Source organism: Protopterus annectens, chromosome 3.part1 (assembly GCF_019279795.1).
Source record: "Protopterus annectens isolate FY-2018-M chromosome 3.part1, PAN1.0, whole genome shotgun sequence".
Taxonomy (NCBI): Eukaryota; Metazoa; Chordata; order Ceratodontiformes; family Protopteridae; genus Protopterus; species Protopterus annectens.
In genome coordinates, this window is record NC_056732.1 from 1723584798 (window position 1) to 1723603286 (window position 18489).

The window sequence follows — 18489 nt, forward strand, 5'->3', positions numbered from 1 at the left end:
GCTATTTGGATTTTGTTGTCTGTCTTTTCAGTGTTTTCTGTCTAAGTCTCTCTCAGTTGTACTATTTGACCTCTTGGGATTATAACAGTCATATACAGACATTACTACACAATTTATTTATGTAGCACATTGTGGGTAACAGTGCTTACTACAACAGTACTCTTAAGTGATTGCAGCTGTACATTACCATATGATACCAGAGTGAACACATGCAGTCCAGCAGTTAGACCTTAATTGTCAGGCTATTATGCTTTTATTTACATACAATCTATGTGAGACTGTTCATGCCCTATTCTCTGGTGTATGCATAACATGCCTTAAACAGTACAGGTTTTATACAGGCAATTAACTTACAACTACTTTTAGATTTATTTACTATGACAGTACATTCAAGAGTATTACTAACCTGCCTCGCAGTGCAACTGCTGCAGTCTACAACCATGGGCTTCCTGGCTCGCAGCCTGCTCACCTGCCGCTGTGAAAGACATAAGTGAAATATTTAGCCATACCTGTCCATAATATATATGAGCTGGCAAATATTAAACAGGTAGTGGACTGATAATTACACATGTCTGGGACATCCCCTGTCCACCTAGCCTCTTGGATCAACTGATCCAAGAGATCCCCCTTTCTCCGCTTCAGGTCGGCATAGCAATGCCTGACTTGCTCACCAGTTCAGGGTATGCCAATGGCACTGGTAAGGTCACGGGCGAGATGGTCCCAGGCTTCTGCTTTGTATTGGGAACCCTGGTACTGGCCTTGCAGCAGTCTCTGGTCATGATCTTTCACAAGGAGTCCTGCCATGACTCTGGACTCCTGAATGCCCCAGTGCTGCGCGCAAAAGCGTACACCTTCTCCCATTCCAGATGTAGTGCCTACAGGGGAAGCTACAACCAGTTATGAGATGTATTCCCGCCTGCTGGGTTTAAATAGGGCCAGTTTCCCACACTTTGCTATGATTGGATGGTTTTGAAAATACTAAGCTATTGGCAAACCTAAGGTTGGCATTGCTTAAAGGGGTATATCAATGGGCAGACTGAGTTAGCTGGCCTACACATTGCTTACATCTACTAAGCTGGGATGCAATGCTTAGCATTGCTTAATATTTAATTTGCATTATATTTGCATTGTGGCATTGATTTACTATTCATTATATGTTATATATGTGTTTGGTATCCATGATTCATGTGTACGTACACTGTATGGGGTCCTTCTGTTTATTAGAGGATTTCAACACTTTATTTTTACTGTTTTTGTCTTATCTTTTCAAAAAAAAATTCTTTGTTTCCCACCTTTCTGAGCTAGTATAGTCCAGTTTTCAGGCTAGTGCTGAATTCAGGGCTGTGTTACAAGTTTCTGAGTTACCCATACCTTACTTGGATAGAAGGAAGTTTCTCTGTTCACCTGTGAGAGAGGGAAGCTTTGAGCAGCCTATTTGTCCCAGGAGGAGTGGTTCCAGCCCAGAAGTTAGTAGTTTATTGGCCATTTTGGGCTAATTTCTCTCTCTTTCAGTTCCCTGCTATAAAAACCACGTTTGCGCTGTTTTGTGCTCCGGGCAACACCGGTTAGCTAAATTATTCCCAGATCCACTAAGTCTCCTCTTCAGTTTTTCCCTTGAAACTAGTATAACTCTCAACCTAAGCACTCAAAAAGCATCCTACAGTCCAACACTTGCTCAAACCTAATAGCAAGCACTAATATACCCTGACACTTGATTGTCCAGCAGGACAAGGCTCTTTATTTACCCCTCACCAACCAAGCAACTAAGCAGCTCACCCTACTATTCAGGTATGACCAAAGGGCAATTTCAGGTGTACTCTCCAGTCCAGCTGGTGAATCTAGGTATCCTGAGGCAATGTTACAACTGCCTCATGTACACAGACAACCCTCTCCAGCTACCACAAAACACTAACATATGCGAGAGATGCAATTATACAGCCAAACTGGAGGCTAAGCTCTCTCCACCCAAGACTGGAACAGACAGTCAAGAGGAGAAGGTTAACACTTGCACCACACCTCCAGCCACACATAGACCTACTAAACCAGCACTGGCAAAAAATACACATAAATATACAAAATCATATTTGGAGGCTCTAAATAAAAACCTGCAAAAGCATCAGAGACCTCCAAAGCAGATACTTAAACAATCTGCACCTCCCATCACAAACCAGACAACACATAAAACAAAATCAGTGTGCCGCACAATCACAGCCCTTAAGGTGAAATAACATACCTAACACACTAGTAATAGGTGACTCTATAGTTAGACACACTGACTTCCCACTCACTAGGCTGGACAAGGAGAAGGTTACTGTTAGCTGCCTGTCGGGAGCCAGAATCTGCCACATAACACAAGCACTCAGGTCACTCCAGAACAAGTACAAATATGACTCTGTCATTGTTCATGTTGGTGTGAATGACCTAAGACGTGCCTCCCTGGACTGCATGAAAAGAGACATGGAAGAGCTCTCTGATCATGTAGCCCAGGCAGGTATGACCCTGACCCTGAGTAGCATCCTGCCCTCACAAAGAATGATACCTCAATATAAAGAAATAAATGATCAATTTCAACAATTGTCTAACCTTCTGATGTCATTCAAAGGGGATCCAGTGTCTGTCAGCCTGAGACGACATGCTCGACAAGCCACGTTGCTTCACAAGAGATGGCTTGGATCTGTCACCCCTAGGCATTCGAATACTGGCCAAGGCTCTTGCTGCCCCCATAGTGCCTTTTTTAGGCAAGGCTCAAAAGTCAAACCCACCTCTGTAAACAGCACAATTAACAAAAAACTGAGGGTTATGCTACTCAATGCCAGGAGTTTAAATCTCAAAATGCACATGCTCAAAGCACTCCTCAGTATGGAGAAAGTCGACATCTGTGCAGTAACTGAAACCTGGTTCAAGGTTCCAGAGAGAATCCCAGCACTACTGAGCTACAACTCATACCACACATTTCGGCCACAGAACACGTACCAAAACACAAAAGGTGGGGGTGTATCCGTATTCATCAAGGATACTTACACCTCCAGGTTAGTGGCAAAGCATGATACCTCTGAGATCATCCCTGTGCAACTAACATCAGGCAAATCTGCAATGTCAATTTTGGTCTGCTACAGATCACCCTCCATGACCCAGGATCACCACTCCGCCTTTCTGGAGACTCTGGAAAACATGAAGGTCCTACTGACCACCCTGATATTGGTGATTTCAATTACCCTACCATTAACTGGGAAAACTATTCAAGCACAAACTCCTAGGCTCAGCACTTTCTGGAATTCATCAACTCAAATGCCCTGGATCAGCTGGTAAACTCCCCTACCAGAAGTGAAAACATATTGGACCTGGTCATCACCAACATGGGCGACAGGTGTTCCAAACCGGAGGTCAGCCCATCACTGGTTAGACCAGACCATAAACTAATCGCTCTGGATGTCCACACCCCACCACCACCCCCAACTAAGGAAACCACAGTAAAAAACTTTTCTAAAGCAAACTTCACCTTACTTAAGACAGAGGCGGTAAGTTTCACAGCCCCCAAGCTAAAGGACAATACTGCCCAAGATGCAGAAACCTTTAAAAATGTACTTTATGATCACCTACAAGGATGCATGGATCATGCCATCCCTAGCAAAACCAAGACTCACTCCTCTTAGAGAAGGAAACCAGTCTGGTAGACCCCTGCCATAAACAGGCTATACAATAGAAGGAGGAAACTAGTTTAGAAAAAAAGCAAATCCCAAGAAGGAAAGACATCCGTAATCTGTATCAGTAAGAAACTAAGGTCCCTCATAAAATCATCCAAGGCTAACTTTGAAAGAAAAATAGCCAAGGATTCAAAAGATAACCACAAAGCCTTCTTTAGCTATGTTAAGAATCTAAGTGGCAACTCACAGATATGCACTGAGCTAGTGCAAAATAACACACAATATACTGAACCTACTGATATTGCCAACATTCTGGCAGATAGATTCAGTATAACGTTCACCCCCCTTTCACCCCCAAAAGGGCCAACAACAATACCGGAAAAGTGTAGTGTTCTGGAAATCACAGATGCACAGGTGAAAACAGCCCTTTCAAAAGCCAAAAACACAGCGTCAATGGGGCCAGATGGTGTCCCAGGCTGTGTCTTGCACAAACTATAGAACGAACCAACCCCCCACCTAAACACACTGTTCAACCTCAGCCTCTCCACAGTCTATGTGCCCATAGAATGGCACACAGCAACGGTTATTCCTCTCCACAAAGGAAGGGCCACAACTAACCCTGATAACTATCGCCCCATAAGCCTGACTAGCCTGGTCTGCAAGGCTATGGAGCACATCATCATGGAATTCATTAACAAAGACATTGGGAACCTCCAAACACTTAAACTGACCCAGTTCAGTTTTGTTAAAGGTAGATCATTGCTAATAAACCTGGTTGACCTTCAAGACAGTCACCAAGGCCATAGACAAGGGAAAGGTGGCTCACACAGCCTACTTTGACCTTGCCAAGGCTTTAAACACCATTCCCCACTCGGGTATTACAGAAAAACTCACCAGCCTGAACATAGACCCCTACATCACGAGATGGGTTGCCAACTGTCTTAAAGACAGAGCTTACATGGTAAGAACAGCAGGCTCCAGATCTGACTCTAAACCAGTCACAAGTGGTGTCCTGCAAGGCTCAGTCCTGGGACCCCAACTGCTTGGCATATACTTCTCAGAAGTACAGGCAAACACAGGAGGACTATGGCTAACCAAGTTTGCCAATGACTGCAAACTGGGAGCCATAACTGACTCTCTGGCTGACACTGGCATCCTCCAAAAGGGCCTTACTGAGATGGACACCTGGTGTCAACATCATGGCCTCAAGCTAAATGTCAAAAAATGCATAGTCATCCCATTTGGGAAAAACAAAACACCCATGAATTACCTCATAGGTGGCAGTGCCCTTAATATAGAAGAGGTAATAAGAGATCTGGGAACCCAGGTAGATAGTAATCTCTCCTTTGACAATCATATTGCCAAAGGAGTTAGGAAATCCTTCTATGTGGCCCATCTAATTACTAAAGGGTTCGCATCTAGAAATAAAGAAGTTATAGTGCCCCTCTACTCATCACTCATCAGACCCATTATAGAGTACGATGCCCCATTTGGGATGTACCTCATAAGACACTTCCAACAGCTGGAAAGACCACAAAAGTACCTCACCAAGAGGATTACTTGCCTCAAACATATGTCCTATGCAGCCCGACTGAAAATCTATGGCTGTACTCAGTGGCATCTCGCTTACGCAGAGGTGATCTCTGCCTGACTTACAAAGCCATGTCCAACTCAGAATTGATGGACATGCTCCACCTAAAGAAATCCAAGTCACTGTGAGCCACGCACTCTAGTGAGCTAAACCTCACCACAACAATAAATAGAACATGTTGGAGGGATAGATTCCTGTCACAGAGACTCCCCATGCTTTGGAACAAAATTCCTAACTACATTAGGCAGAGCTCCTCACTAACACTCTTCAAGAGAAACATAGACGAGTAGATGGGGAACAGAAAATACACCCCTGGGATCAATTCATTGGCTCTGCTTGACAGAGGCTTAGTTAATTAATCAATGGGGTGGCGAAAGCTGACATACTCTGACTAGGCTTATAAATTCCCTCAGGCAGATAGCCTAGTACCTACCTTTGAACCTGTGACCGTATTACAATGACACCTCACATCTGGGCTTCATGCAGTACTCCAGTTCACATAGTTATGTCCTGTAGTAGGTTATACAGTATAAAACTGTATATAGATTCCTTTCACATGTTCAGTTTGTATTTCCTATAGTGAGGATCTGTTTGGTGATACCTCAGTCTTATGTACTGTTGTGATGACTTAGCGGTTAACTACTGTGGCTGTTGTGTACAGGGTTCAAGACTTGCAAAGGCTTTCTTTCTGAGTGGCTGTTACATACAGAGTGATTAAGGCAATTATAAGTGGGTTTGCGCAATGGTAACCAATGCTAACCTATGGTTAAATATGCTTACAGACAGCTTCAATATTGCTTAACCTGTGTGCGCATTGCTTACCCCCATGCAAACGGGCTTAAACTCGCTTATATCTGCTTAAATATACTTAATCCCACTTACCACTGCACTAATTTAGACTATAATGTCAAATTGTTCTTGGGAAGGTGGTGGATTTGGCAACTGTATGGATTTATCATTCATTACACATTTTACCTTCCATTTGTATCCCTGATTCATGTGTACATATACTGTATGGGGCACTTGTGATTATCTGTGGGCTTTACAACATTATGACAATGACACCTCACATCTGCATTTAATGCAGTACTCCAGTTCACAAATATATGTTATTTAGTAGATTATGCTATGAAAACAATTGGTCATAATGTGATTTAACATGGAAAATGGAATGTATTGGAGTGGGACTCAAACCAGGAAAGACTGCACATAAGACAAATGCTTTGCTCACTACACTATTGCTGTACTGCTTTATTTGCATATATCTTGCTTTTTATTCTCTTGTGTCATTTAAGTTGCATTAACCTTAGCTACGCAATGGGCAAACCTGTGCACCTATGGTTAAATTTAATTTGTTTCAAAAAAAAAAAAAAACTTGGGGAGATGTTGATGGGGGTATGCGAACACATATGAGTGGTCTCGCTCATTCTTATTCATACACTGCTGTCCTTGATTACAGGGGCATGTATATTCTGAGAGCTCTGCTCTCAGACATGCCCCCTGCACTCGTACACGCTCTGTGTCCATTTAGGAGCTCAGGCAGTGCGCCTTCATTAATATGCATGGTGCGCTGCCATCCTGCTCCTAAATGTCCACTTCCATGCAGGACTAAGCTAGTCCTGTGCAGGAGGATACTGAATCCGGGGGTATGTGTTTGTGCGGTGTAGTGTGTTCATGGTTTCTGAGTTCATGGTTGTGGAGTTTCGTGTTTTTTGTTTTTCGACTTTATAGTCTCAAGATACTGAAATTCCATATTTCAGTATTTCATGATTATAAAGTGAATTTATATATATATATATATATATATATATATATATATATATATATATATACATATATACATACACATATACACATATGCAGTATACATACAGACACACTTATTGATATATATATATATATATATATATATATATATATATATATATATATATATGTGTGTGTGTGTTTGTGTGTGTGTGTATATATATATATATATATATATATATATATATATATACACACACACACACACACACACACACACACACACACATATATATATATATATATATATATATATATGAGCAGGGTTAGTAGCAACCATTACTAAGGAAGTGTAAGCTCAGGACCAGTGGTGCAACAGGTAGGCACTCACATTTGGACACTCACATTTAGTACAGAAAGCTGAGAGTTATATTCCTACACAAGGTCAACTGTTGACATTAGTGGGGAAGGCAATGCTGTACTCCTGAATGTGTCATCCTTCGGTTGGCATGTCAAACCAAGGCCTTATCTGCCTGAGTTAATAATAGCTCTGATGGATGTAAAAGATCACACCACGCTTCTCAAAAAGAATATAAGAAGTTTCCTTATGCCCTGAACAATTTTTTACTAGTTGTATAAACACCATCTTGTGTCTCCATTGAAAAGAGCCTAATGGGACTAACTTGGTTAGCAAAGGATAAATAAAATAAGAAATGCAAAATAATACCACCATCCATTTTAACTAACTTATTGCTATGCAGATTTATAACTTTTTAATTGTATGAAATTTTTAGTGATAGTTTGCACAATACTTTAGAGACTGGTTCTACCACTACATAACACCTCAACTGCATTCTGGCAGATGAATGAGTCCAAATGAGGAGATGTACATGTCAGTAGAAGAATGTTTCACAAGCATGTAGACCAGTTTCCAGTTAACTGTTACAAAAATATTCAAAAGAGTTAAGATTTTGATGGTAACCTCAAGAACTTTGGTTATAGGCAACTTATCCTCCCCACACACACAATTGTCTTATGTTGGGTTTGCTGATGATGTAATTGTTCCATCCTAAATTATGTTGGTATAAACTTCTAAGAACTGAAAATACATATATACAAACAGTATTTCTCCTACACGCCATAATTTATTGCATTTATTTATATTGTTTTTTTAATAACTTTATGAGTATTTAATTTCTGTTTCATATGCATTTTCTTAATGCAGCAGCATTTAGGGTTTTTACTCTATTTTTAAATTAATATCTGTGGTCAGACAGGTCTGTTAGTGTTTTTCAATTGCACTGCTTTACTTATTGTGTTTTAGTGTGTGTGTGTGTGTGTGTGTGTGTGTGTGTGTGTGTGTGTGTGTGTGTGTGTGTGTGTGTGTGTGTGTGTGTGTGTGTGTGTCTGTAGTTTGACTCCTGCATAACAGTGGCTATTTCCTTTTGTGCTGTGGAGTGTTTTTGCTTCTTGTTATTCACTTCCAGTCACTTTCTGCATTACTCCATTTCCTTTTTGCGAGGTTTAAGCATTCTCTTTCATCAGAAAATTATTTTTTAGTTTTTTTTTTAATATATTTTACTGTTCCTGACCCGACAATGTAGTGAGGCTTGAAACCTTAGTGTTTTAATGGTGTAAAGCACATTTAATTTGTGTCATAATCCTGGTTCTTGTTTTGTTCTTTTTCTTTTTTCATTATATTTATACAGACTTGGTAACATATTTCATCTGGTGTTTAGTGTTGTTTTTTCATGATTTAGTAATTATTATTATTATTAGTTGGAATATTAGGGCAGTTGTGGTGGTGCAGTGGTTAGCATTGCTGCCTCATACCAAAAGGTTATCTGGTTTGATTCTGAGCTGGGGTGCCTTTGGTGTAGAGTCTGCATGTCCTCCCTGTGGTTACGTGCATTTCCTCCAGGTGTTCCAGTTTCATTCCAAAGACATGCTGTAGGTGGATTGGACACTCTAAATTAGCTGCAGGTGGAAGGTTGGGTGCCAGGCCGGCAACCTGACACCATAAAACTTCACTGCCTATCATTCTGGGGACCATTCTTCCACTGCAGTGACCCCTAACCAAAAGATTATTATTTGGAGTATTCTGTATTTGATATTTTTCCCCTGTTAAATAATTCTTCAACATGGTTACAGTTTGTGGGATTCTGAAGAATGAGGAAGTAGGTATCTGTGATTGAGTGAGGGCTAGGTGGCTTACCCTAACGTTCTCACATGCATGCAACAGATTTGTTGCACAGGTACTGAACAGTCTGATTTGTTGATTGTTCATTTCCTTGCCCCACTGCACCAACTTACTAACGTCTAACATTAACCCTGCCACTAATGCAAACCCTGAACCTGACCTTAGAAAATCCCTTTCTGTAACACTATCATGACACAAAAGATTTGGACACACACACATACCAACAAATGTAAAACACTAGATCTATCCATTTACTTAGCCCTCACTTTAAGACAAACCTGCATATTCTCTCACAAATATTCCCTCTCCTAATGACCAAACCTTCAGAATATCTGAAAGTTTCAGCATTAGCTTCCCAAACTCACACTTACTTACCAATATTAGTTTGATGTTCTGTTCATCAAAAATCTTCAAATTTTGATGAATGGGATACAACAGCATTTCAGTTATTCGCTCAGTCAATGAGCAGTAACTCAGTGGAATGAATGACAACCCTATCACATTTTCGTCTCTTTCTCTTTTACTCCCTCTTACACACACACACTTACATATGTGTTTATGCACGTGCATACATGTCTGTGTGTATACATGTAATGTCTGTGTGTGTACATGCAATACATATGCATGCTTTTTCAGGCATGTCATTAATTAACCTCATTAAAGAAAAGAGAATATACCTGCCAGGGAAGAATGTTATGAAACTTTGCACATGATCCATTCTGGAAAGGCCCTGCTCCTGTTCTACATGCCTGCAGTTCTTGTAAGGCGTACACAGTGGCATATGCAGCATTGTATGTTGCATAACCTTGCAATGCAGGGTCTTCACCGAAAAACCAAGTATTGCTATCATCATAATCTTTTAAATGTTCATTCCCTGTACAAGGAATTTCCCCTCCTGTGCTTACATGAAAAGTTTCATTAGAATTAAGCAATTTGCAATGGAAAAGAGCTTCCCAAAACATTTTTACAAATACATCTCTTGGATCTTTTGAAGGATGAATAGCATACTGAAATGCTTTGAATCCAGATAAGGCCTTTGAAGTAACTGAGAACCAAAGTACGCCACATAATAGTTTATGATATTTTACATTAAAATAATATCTTGTATCCTGTGGCCACCAATCTGTGCCAATCCATGTTATCCCTGTTATGTTTTCCTTTATTATTTCATCAAAAAACTCTATTAATGCTGGATTATAACATGTCACTATGACTTTTAAGGATAACATTTTTATTGTGTTTATTAACTCCACTGTTGTGGCAGGAGTAAGCGCTTTAAAAAGACTGATACATATCCCAGTATTTAGTAATTTGTCCTTTAAAGCCATGATTGAGTCCTGGCCAGAGAAATGTGGTGGGATGAGAATCCCAACCCATCTCCATTGAAAGTAAAGTAGCAGCTGGACTACTCCATCAAGTACGTTTGTGCTGGCTGGCACTGTTCTGAGAAAAGAAGGAAATTGGTAACGGTCACTTAAACTCATATCTTCTGTTGCATAACTGATCTGGAAAAGGAAATAAGGATGCAATGTCTGAGAATGGACAAGCAGCAAGAGTTGTGAGTAAATACTTCCTCATAATTAAAATAATATAACAGACATATGGTACTTTACAGATCTTTAAGACCATTTGTGTTTCCAGATGGTGAAATCTAATCGGTCATAATCTACTTTTTTTGTTATTAACAAACATTCAAAATATTCTTAGAGTATGGTGCCAACCCCAGATAATATATCACAAGTGTTAGTATTTGATGGAACATTTGTCAAGTTAAACGGTATGATTTCCCAACATCTAATAAATGAAGGTGCATAATTTAGATTCTCATAACCTGAACTCAATAAAAGTAAGAAGTATACACTTTTCAGCAGGAAATATATCCGACAATGTTGAAAAAGATTCAGTGTTTTCATGTTTCCAAATCTGTGGCAGAATCAAAACAAATCAGTCGGATAATAGTTAAAGATATGGGAACAAGGCCACCAGATTTACAGTTCACTGCCTCCCTGCTCCGTTACTGGTTCATATGCAAACTTTGCTAAGAATGTAGTGAAGCAGTAGTCTGGTTTAATTGCATTAAGAGCACAATTATGCATTCACTTTTTACATAAATGTTATTTTTATGTTATAGACACATAAAAGTTTTGAAAACTGAATTAAATGAAAATGTCACCATTATACAAATCCAGATTATTCAGATTATCATAAAAAAGATAGTTGGTTAATTTCATCATCATGCTAATAATTAAGGCACAACCTACTCAGTCAAAATGTATTTAAACTTAATAAGTCAGTACATGAGCGAGTGAGATAAAAGCAGCCCCATGGAGATACTCACTGTGAAAGTATCTCCTGTTACTCATGCACTGATGTTTTCATTCACTCTAACATTCAAAGTGCCCTTCTGGTCCAGTACCCTCATCAATTTACATGGACCAACACTTCACAATTACATTCTAGGTCAAAGGATGCATAATTGCCTATATCTGTGTCATTATTAACAAGGTATAATGTTCTATAATAACTTGTAAAATTAAGAAACGTTATTATAAACTGTACTTGCTACAGGGACATACCTGTAGATACTTACTTATTCACTGTAATGTACTACCATGGGCTGTGTCTGAAAAAGGTAGTTTAAATCATAGCATCACCCTGGTAAACAAACCTAAATAAATAAATAATAGCATAGCTTTGATAATCTTATACTTAGTATCCACTGGATAATTAGGCTATTTACTTGTAACCCTTTTCTTAGAGTAGGTATCCTGCTGGATGCTGTACAATTGTGTTATAAGTGTTGTTGCATGTGCCTACTCTCAAAATTATGTCATAAAACACACCCATGGATTCAATAAACTCCATGTGCGAATATTGTCATTCGTACATGGAGTGAATCGTGTTCGTGGCTGCGTTCTCCTCTCAGGAGTGTGCCTTTTATATTAATGAAGGCACGCTACTGAGACAGGTCTGCATACACAAACATGGAAGCAGTGCAGGGGGTGTGTTGCAGTGCTCTCATAGATCTGTAACACACCCCCTGCATTGTCAAAGGGCCATACGGCACTTTTATGAAATGCTTTCAGTATCCACGGACACTGAAAGCATATAATAGAGAGCAATGCAATGCAATGCAGGGGAGTGTGTGACAGGAGCTGTCACACACTCTCCTGCATTGTCAAAGTACCACACAGCACTATACAGTAAAATTGTGCCCTCGGACACACAGCCTTACCTCCCAAACTCATAGAGCAAGAAATATGGACAAAGCCATAAATAATGCGGGACAAGGGCCCAAAAATAGGGACACATATGAAATATTGCTGTAATAAACTTAGAAGCCTGACAGAATAACACATTATGCATTAGTATGAATTTTCTGAAGAGTATGAAGTCTGAAACTCAAATGTCATTATATTCTGACTTCAACCCTCAATGATTTGCCAGAAAACAAACTAAGAAAGTTGATAGAATGACAAGCTGGGCATCACCAAATATTAATTATGAGTGATAGTAATATATGTAATTAAAATGGTTGTTCTCATTTTTTTTACCTTTTAAGTGAAGTTTAAGCGTAACTGAGCAGGTTTGCACACTGCAGTGCTTTGCACTGCTTAAACATCTTGTAAGAGCTAAATACAAATGTATAGCTAAAATCCTCCCTGTTGAGTTAGCATAGTGGCTACCACTCTGGTTTTGCATGCAGTAGGTGCACAATTTGAATACCAATGCAATGCAGGCCAATTAGCTTTTACATGGGAAAGCAGTTGTGTATTAGTTTTTAATGTTTTGTAATGATGTAGCAATTAATATGTGTCAAGTAGCATAGTGTAGCTGCCTCAAAATCCCATTATCATGTAATGTAAATGTAAACACTTATTAATAATGAATGAGTAATGAGTTATAGTTATGCAAGTGTGAATTTTTTTTTTAAATTTAAAGTATTGTTTGCCCTAAGCTAAACTTGACTCAGCACAGGTAAATCAAGCTAAGCAATGCTTAAAGAGCTTTCTTCGAGCAATACTTAGCAGTGCTTAGTGAATTTGTGCACTGCTAAGCACCGCTCAGGACTTGCCACTTTAAGCACTTTTCAACTCAGCTTAGCGGGTTTGCGGACTGCTAAACATAGCTTAGCATTTTTGAAAATAGTCCAATGACAGCAAAGGACAGGAAAATGGTTGTATTTAAACTACACAGGTGGGAATACAGGCATTAGTTTTTGGAGTTTAATCACTGCAGGAGCTATGACAGGTGTAGGTGAGGGACTGCGCTTCCAGGTGCAGCACTGGGGCATTTTGGAGTCCAAGGTCATGGTTGGACTCCTCGTAAAAGACCATGATGCCAGATTGCTGCAGGGCCAGTACCAGGGCTCACAGTACAAAGCAGAGGCCTGTGACCATCTGGCATGTGACCTCACCAGTGCCACTGGAATCCTCCGAACTGGTGAGCAGGTACGTCACCATTATGATGACCTGAAGCAGAGGAAGGAGGAGCTCTTGGCCCAATGGATTCAATATGCTCAAGTAGGAAATGCCCCAGTAGTGTGTAAGTATATAATGTTTTGTTTTACCAAATTCTAGCCTGAGTATGTTATATACAGGTGTGCATAATGTCTGTTGTTTTCTCCTGCAGCTGCAGAAGAGAGGAGTACCACAGGCTGCACCGAGAGTCTGGTGAATACAGATCTATCTTGCAGTATGTAGTGCAATAAATAAGAAAGAGTACATTGTTTACTGCCATTAGGTATAGTGTGTTCTGACTGTACTGAATAAATAAATTTGCCAGACTGCCACTGCTATAAGTAACTAATGCCAGGTGCTGTATAATACATACTTTTGCACCAAACTAGCTACAATTGATGAAAGGAAAGCAGTATTGACTTAATACTGTGTAGGAATGAACCTCTTAATAAAGTGCTATGTCAGGGCTACTGTAAAAGTAAAAGATGACAGTCATTTTTCATCTGCAGGATATGCAGTACTACTGAATGTAGAATATTGACTGTAATAAACCACTGTGTCATGTTACCAAAAATAAAGATTATTACCACAAACTGTTATCTTTAATCTGGTATGTATTGCAAAACTACAAGAGTGTAGGTACTTCACAGCAAATAGGGCTATGGCAGCCTGCATTAACTGAGATTTATCTGATTATCAGGTGTTATGCAAAACTGTAGACTGTGGAGCTGTAAAACAAGGCACGATGAAATATGTTCTATACTAAGATCTGAACTTTGAATACTAATGTGTAATGTATTCTAGTGTGTTCCCTGCAGTATTGCCTTATGTTAACCTTTGCATTTCAGCTCTATATACTCCTGAGTGTGGGTATACTGCTGCGGGCAAGTATGAAAGTGTAATAGGTGGAGACTGCACATATACCAAGTGTGTATTAGGCAGAAATCAGTCAAGCCACGCACATCAGTAGCTCAGTGTGATATGAAATAGGAACATAATTCAATTTTGCATACTCAGACCACAGTTTGAATCCAGGGACTGGTACTAACATGTCTTTATAGTTACACAGAAGTAATCCTGATTATTTGTAGAAACATTCAGCTAGTGTGAACAGATATTTTCCCCACAGGGCTGACAGGTAAAGAAATGTTTGTATAAGCTGTATGAAGGGTATAGTCATAAACTGTGTGCAAATGTTCCAGTGCCCAACCCCATGCCTACAAATGACAGCAGGCTAGCTATATATACTATCCAGTCTTCCCGATACAAGTCTCTCAAGTGTCAGGCTGTTACTGATAGTGTTCACTGTTGCCAATAAATTTGCACACAGATAAAATCCCAGTAATAAGTCTGGCATTAGCACACTCACACAACATCAGTACAGGGTACATCTTGTTACTCATATATGTAAGTATGACATGTATGAGTCCCCTCTACCCATGTACTTAGAGTTGTCATATCTTGCCCCATACCATTCCTGGTTGACAGTTTAACAGGTGTGTATGTGCTGCAGTAGCTATATGCCTCAGGTAGATGTAAAGTGAGGGCAGACCAGAAGAGTATTGAGCAGTACGGTTGTGAAAAATATATGCCTATACAGTTATTAATACAGTTGTTAATGGACTTTCTTTCTCTTTCCCCACCCCTTATCTCCACCAATAATTATTATTCATATACTACGGGTATGTTGTTTTCAAATCCTAATGTTGGGACCAGTGTTCGTTTATTGTTCATATATTTAATTGGTTGCATACTAACCTACCTTGGTCATTACCATTGTTGTTGGCCTGTTGCCGTAAGTGTAACTGGCATGCTGTTGCAAAATTGATTGTTATTCCATTTATGCATGTGTTCGGCTTGCCATGCAATTATTACATTTCCTTTGTTCTGGGTTAATTGGAACACCATGCATACTGTTATGACTAATGTTGAAATGTTTTGTTCATGACTAACCAATACACCTTGAAAATGTTAATACCATAGTATGATTGGGTAGGCCGATCCTGACGGATCCGCCTGTTCCATCCCATCAGGCCATGACACCAGGTCCCAGCACATCTGGGAACCAACCCAGAACTGCCTCCTCTGCTGGTCCTTCACCACCCTTGGATGGAACCACATCAGGGGATGGGATCTGTTCCCCTCCTGGCCATGGGCAAGGAAAGGACCCAATCATCCTATGTCAGTTCCATGGCATGGTGTGCAGGGTCCTCCAGAAGGACTTGGATGTCCACCTGTGCCAGATGGAGGACAGACTGGCACAGCTGTAGGGCAGCCTGCCCCTGCTGTCCATCACTCAGCACTGCCACCTTCAGGCCATGAAAGGGCAGTGGTGACTGCCCACGGTTGGGGACCTCAGTCCCATTGCTACCATCTGGAAGTTCATGGGCTTCCGATTCCCAACCACCCTCCCCATCCAAGGTGTTTACCCCCCTCATGTCATACACAGCACCTGTCTGCTGTCTTGTCTATCTTGTCTGTCTGCAAATGCAACCTGTCCTGCCAAACATACCTCCCCAGACTTACCTACAACCCTTCCTCAACATCCCACTCTCACCTTAAAAAAGGGGGCATCTGTCCCCACAAAAAGAAAATCATATCCCATCTTTAGCTCTCCATTTCACCCCCACATACAGTAATGTTACTCAATCTACTCTGTCAATAATCATCTATGTATGTCACCCACATCCCTCCCTGTGGGGTGTGAGGCTCTAAATTCCAAATTTTCCACTTCGAAATCAGCTGTTGCAGCAGAAGAAATGGAGAGCTTTGGTCCTTTCCTACACCTGTCCTGCACATCCCTAGCTGCCTTTCATACTGTTTTTGCTCCTGCTTGCCCCCATTTCATCACTTTCCTAGCTCCCATTTTTTTCTGTTCTTTATTTAAAATTAGCAGGGGTTTAAGCAGGGATAAGCAGACCTAAGCGACACCGAGCGGATGCAAGCATCGGTTAGCATTAATTAGCTCTGTGCAAACCCACTTAAAGCTGCTTATAATTGCTTTAATCACCCTGTGTCATCCAGATACTTTTCTGCCTAGCAACAAAATAACTGGCCATGCCAGGACCTTCTGCACTATAGTCACAGCAACATACCAGTAGGCCATCTGAGATTTGGGAAACTAATGGTATTTTTTTAAATATATTCTGCTGTAAAGTCATGTAACATTAATGACAAAGCACAGCCCTGCCAAGTATTGGACCCAACACCTTCTGACCTAGAGTCAAAGCAACACACCACTAGGCCATCTGAGGTGTTGAAAAGTAATTGTGTTTTTTATATATATTCTGCAGTGAAGTGTTGGAATATTACTGAAAAAAGACAACCCTGCCACATACTGAGGCCAGGACCTTCAAAATGACAGTCATGGCAATGCACCACTAGGCCATCTGACTTCTGGAGAATTAATGTTGTTCTTGTAAAATATGTTCTGCAGTAAAGTCATTTAACATTACTGACAAAACACAGTGCTGCCAACTATAGCACCCAGGTCCTTTTGAAGTACACTCACAGCAATGCACCACTAAGTCATCTCAATTCTGGGGAAGTAATGCTTTTTTTTAAATATAGTCTTCAGTAAAATCATTTAACAGAACTGAAAACACACAGCCCTGCCAGGTATTGGACCAAGGATTCTATGAACTACAGTTCATTACAATACAGCAGTAGTCCACTTCAACTTTCGGGTATTACAGCTCTTGTTAACAACATATCCTGACTAGCAGTGGCTCTACTTCTTCACATGATGTGCTAACTAACAGCAGACTAGGGCCTGTAACACACGCACTGAACCAGTACACAGCCAAACACAGGTTGATGGATTCACAGGAGGCCTATCATTTCAGGTACAGCTCACAACTGCATAAACTGCTGCAGAATGATATAATGAATAGTAATTACTCTGTAGCTGTATCTGCAACATTCTCAGCATGTTGTCATCTGCACACCCACAGTCCAGGGCCATAGTTCTGTCTCTTCATGCATAGCTACATGTTTTCCAATACAACCTACAAATGACTGAGCCCTGCAATGTCCAGCAGACCTGCTTGCTGCTAACACAGTCATGGCCACCCACAGTACCATGTCAAAGGCCTGCAGGATGGGACACATCCCAAAAATACCAAAAAGTCTCCTAAACCTACCCAACCACCCTCTCCATGCTACCACGTAGCAGATTTACCACAGGCACATGCCTCACCTGGACTGTAATGGTTATCCTCACCATGGCCATGCTGTCACACAGCAGCTGACACTGCTCCCTCACTGACATATACAGCATGCTGTCCCCCAGTCTCTGCACAATTTCCAATAACAATTTCCAGTATGATTCCTGCTCAGAATGCAGCAGCTGCATGTTCAGCTACCTGCTACAGACCTACCATACCTCATAAACACCTACAACAGGGCATCCACCCAACACACATACATGAAGGGTTGGGAGGTGTCCAGGGGACAGGAACATTTAGCAAAGTCTTCCCCTGCAAACATGCACAGCTCCTACACCACTAGCAACTGCAGCAGCATGCACAGTCAGGTGAAAAAGATGTATGGCACTCACATCTGCCTGTCACCTTACTGAGAACAACATACACTGTTAAACACTAACCTGCCACAGAATCCAAAACTATAGTAACAATGCCAAACATAGCATGCAAGATGGTGAACATAACACATCAATCAAAACAGGGAACGGTACATCTACATACCCTCTGTGATGCTGTAGCCCCCACACCTTCATAATGTCCTCCTCACAGGCCAGGAAATGAGAAAAGGTCTACATGAAGGCCTTAATCATAGGACTGTGTTTGCCAGGGGCTTTCCTTATCACAGACATGTGGCCTAATGGTT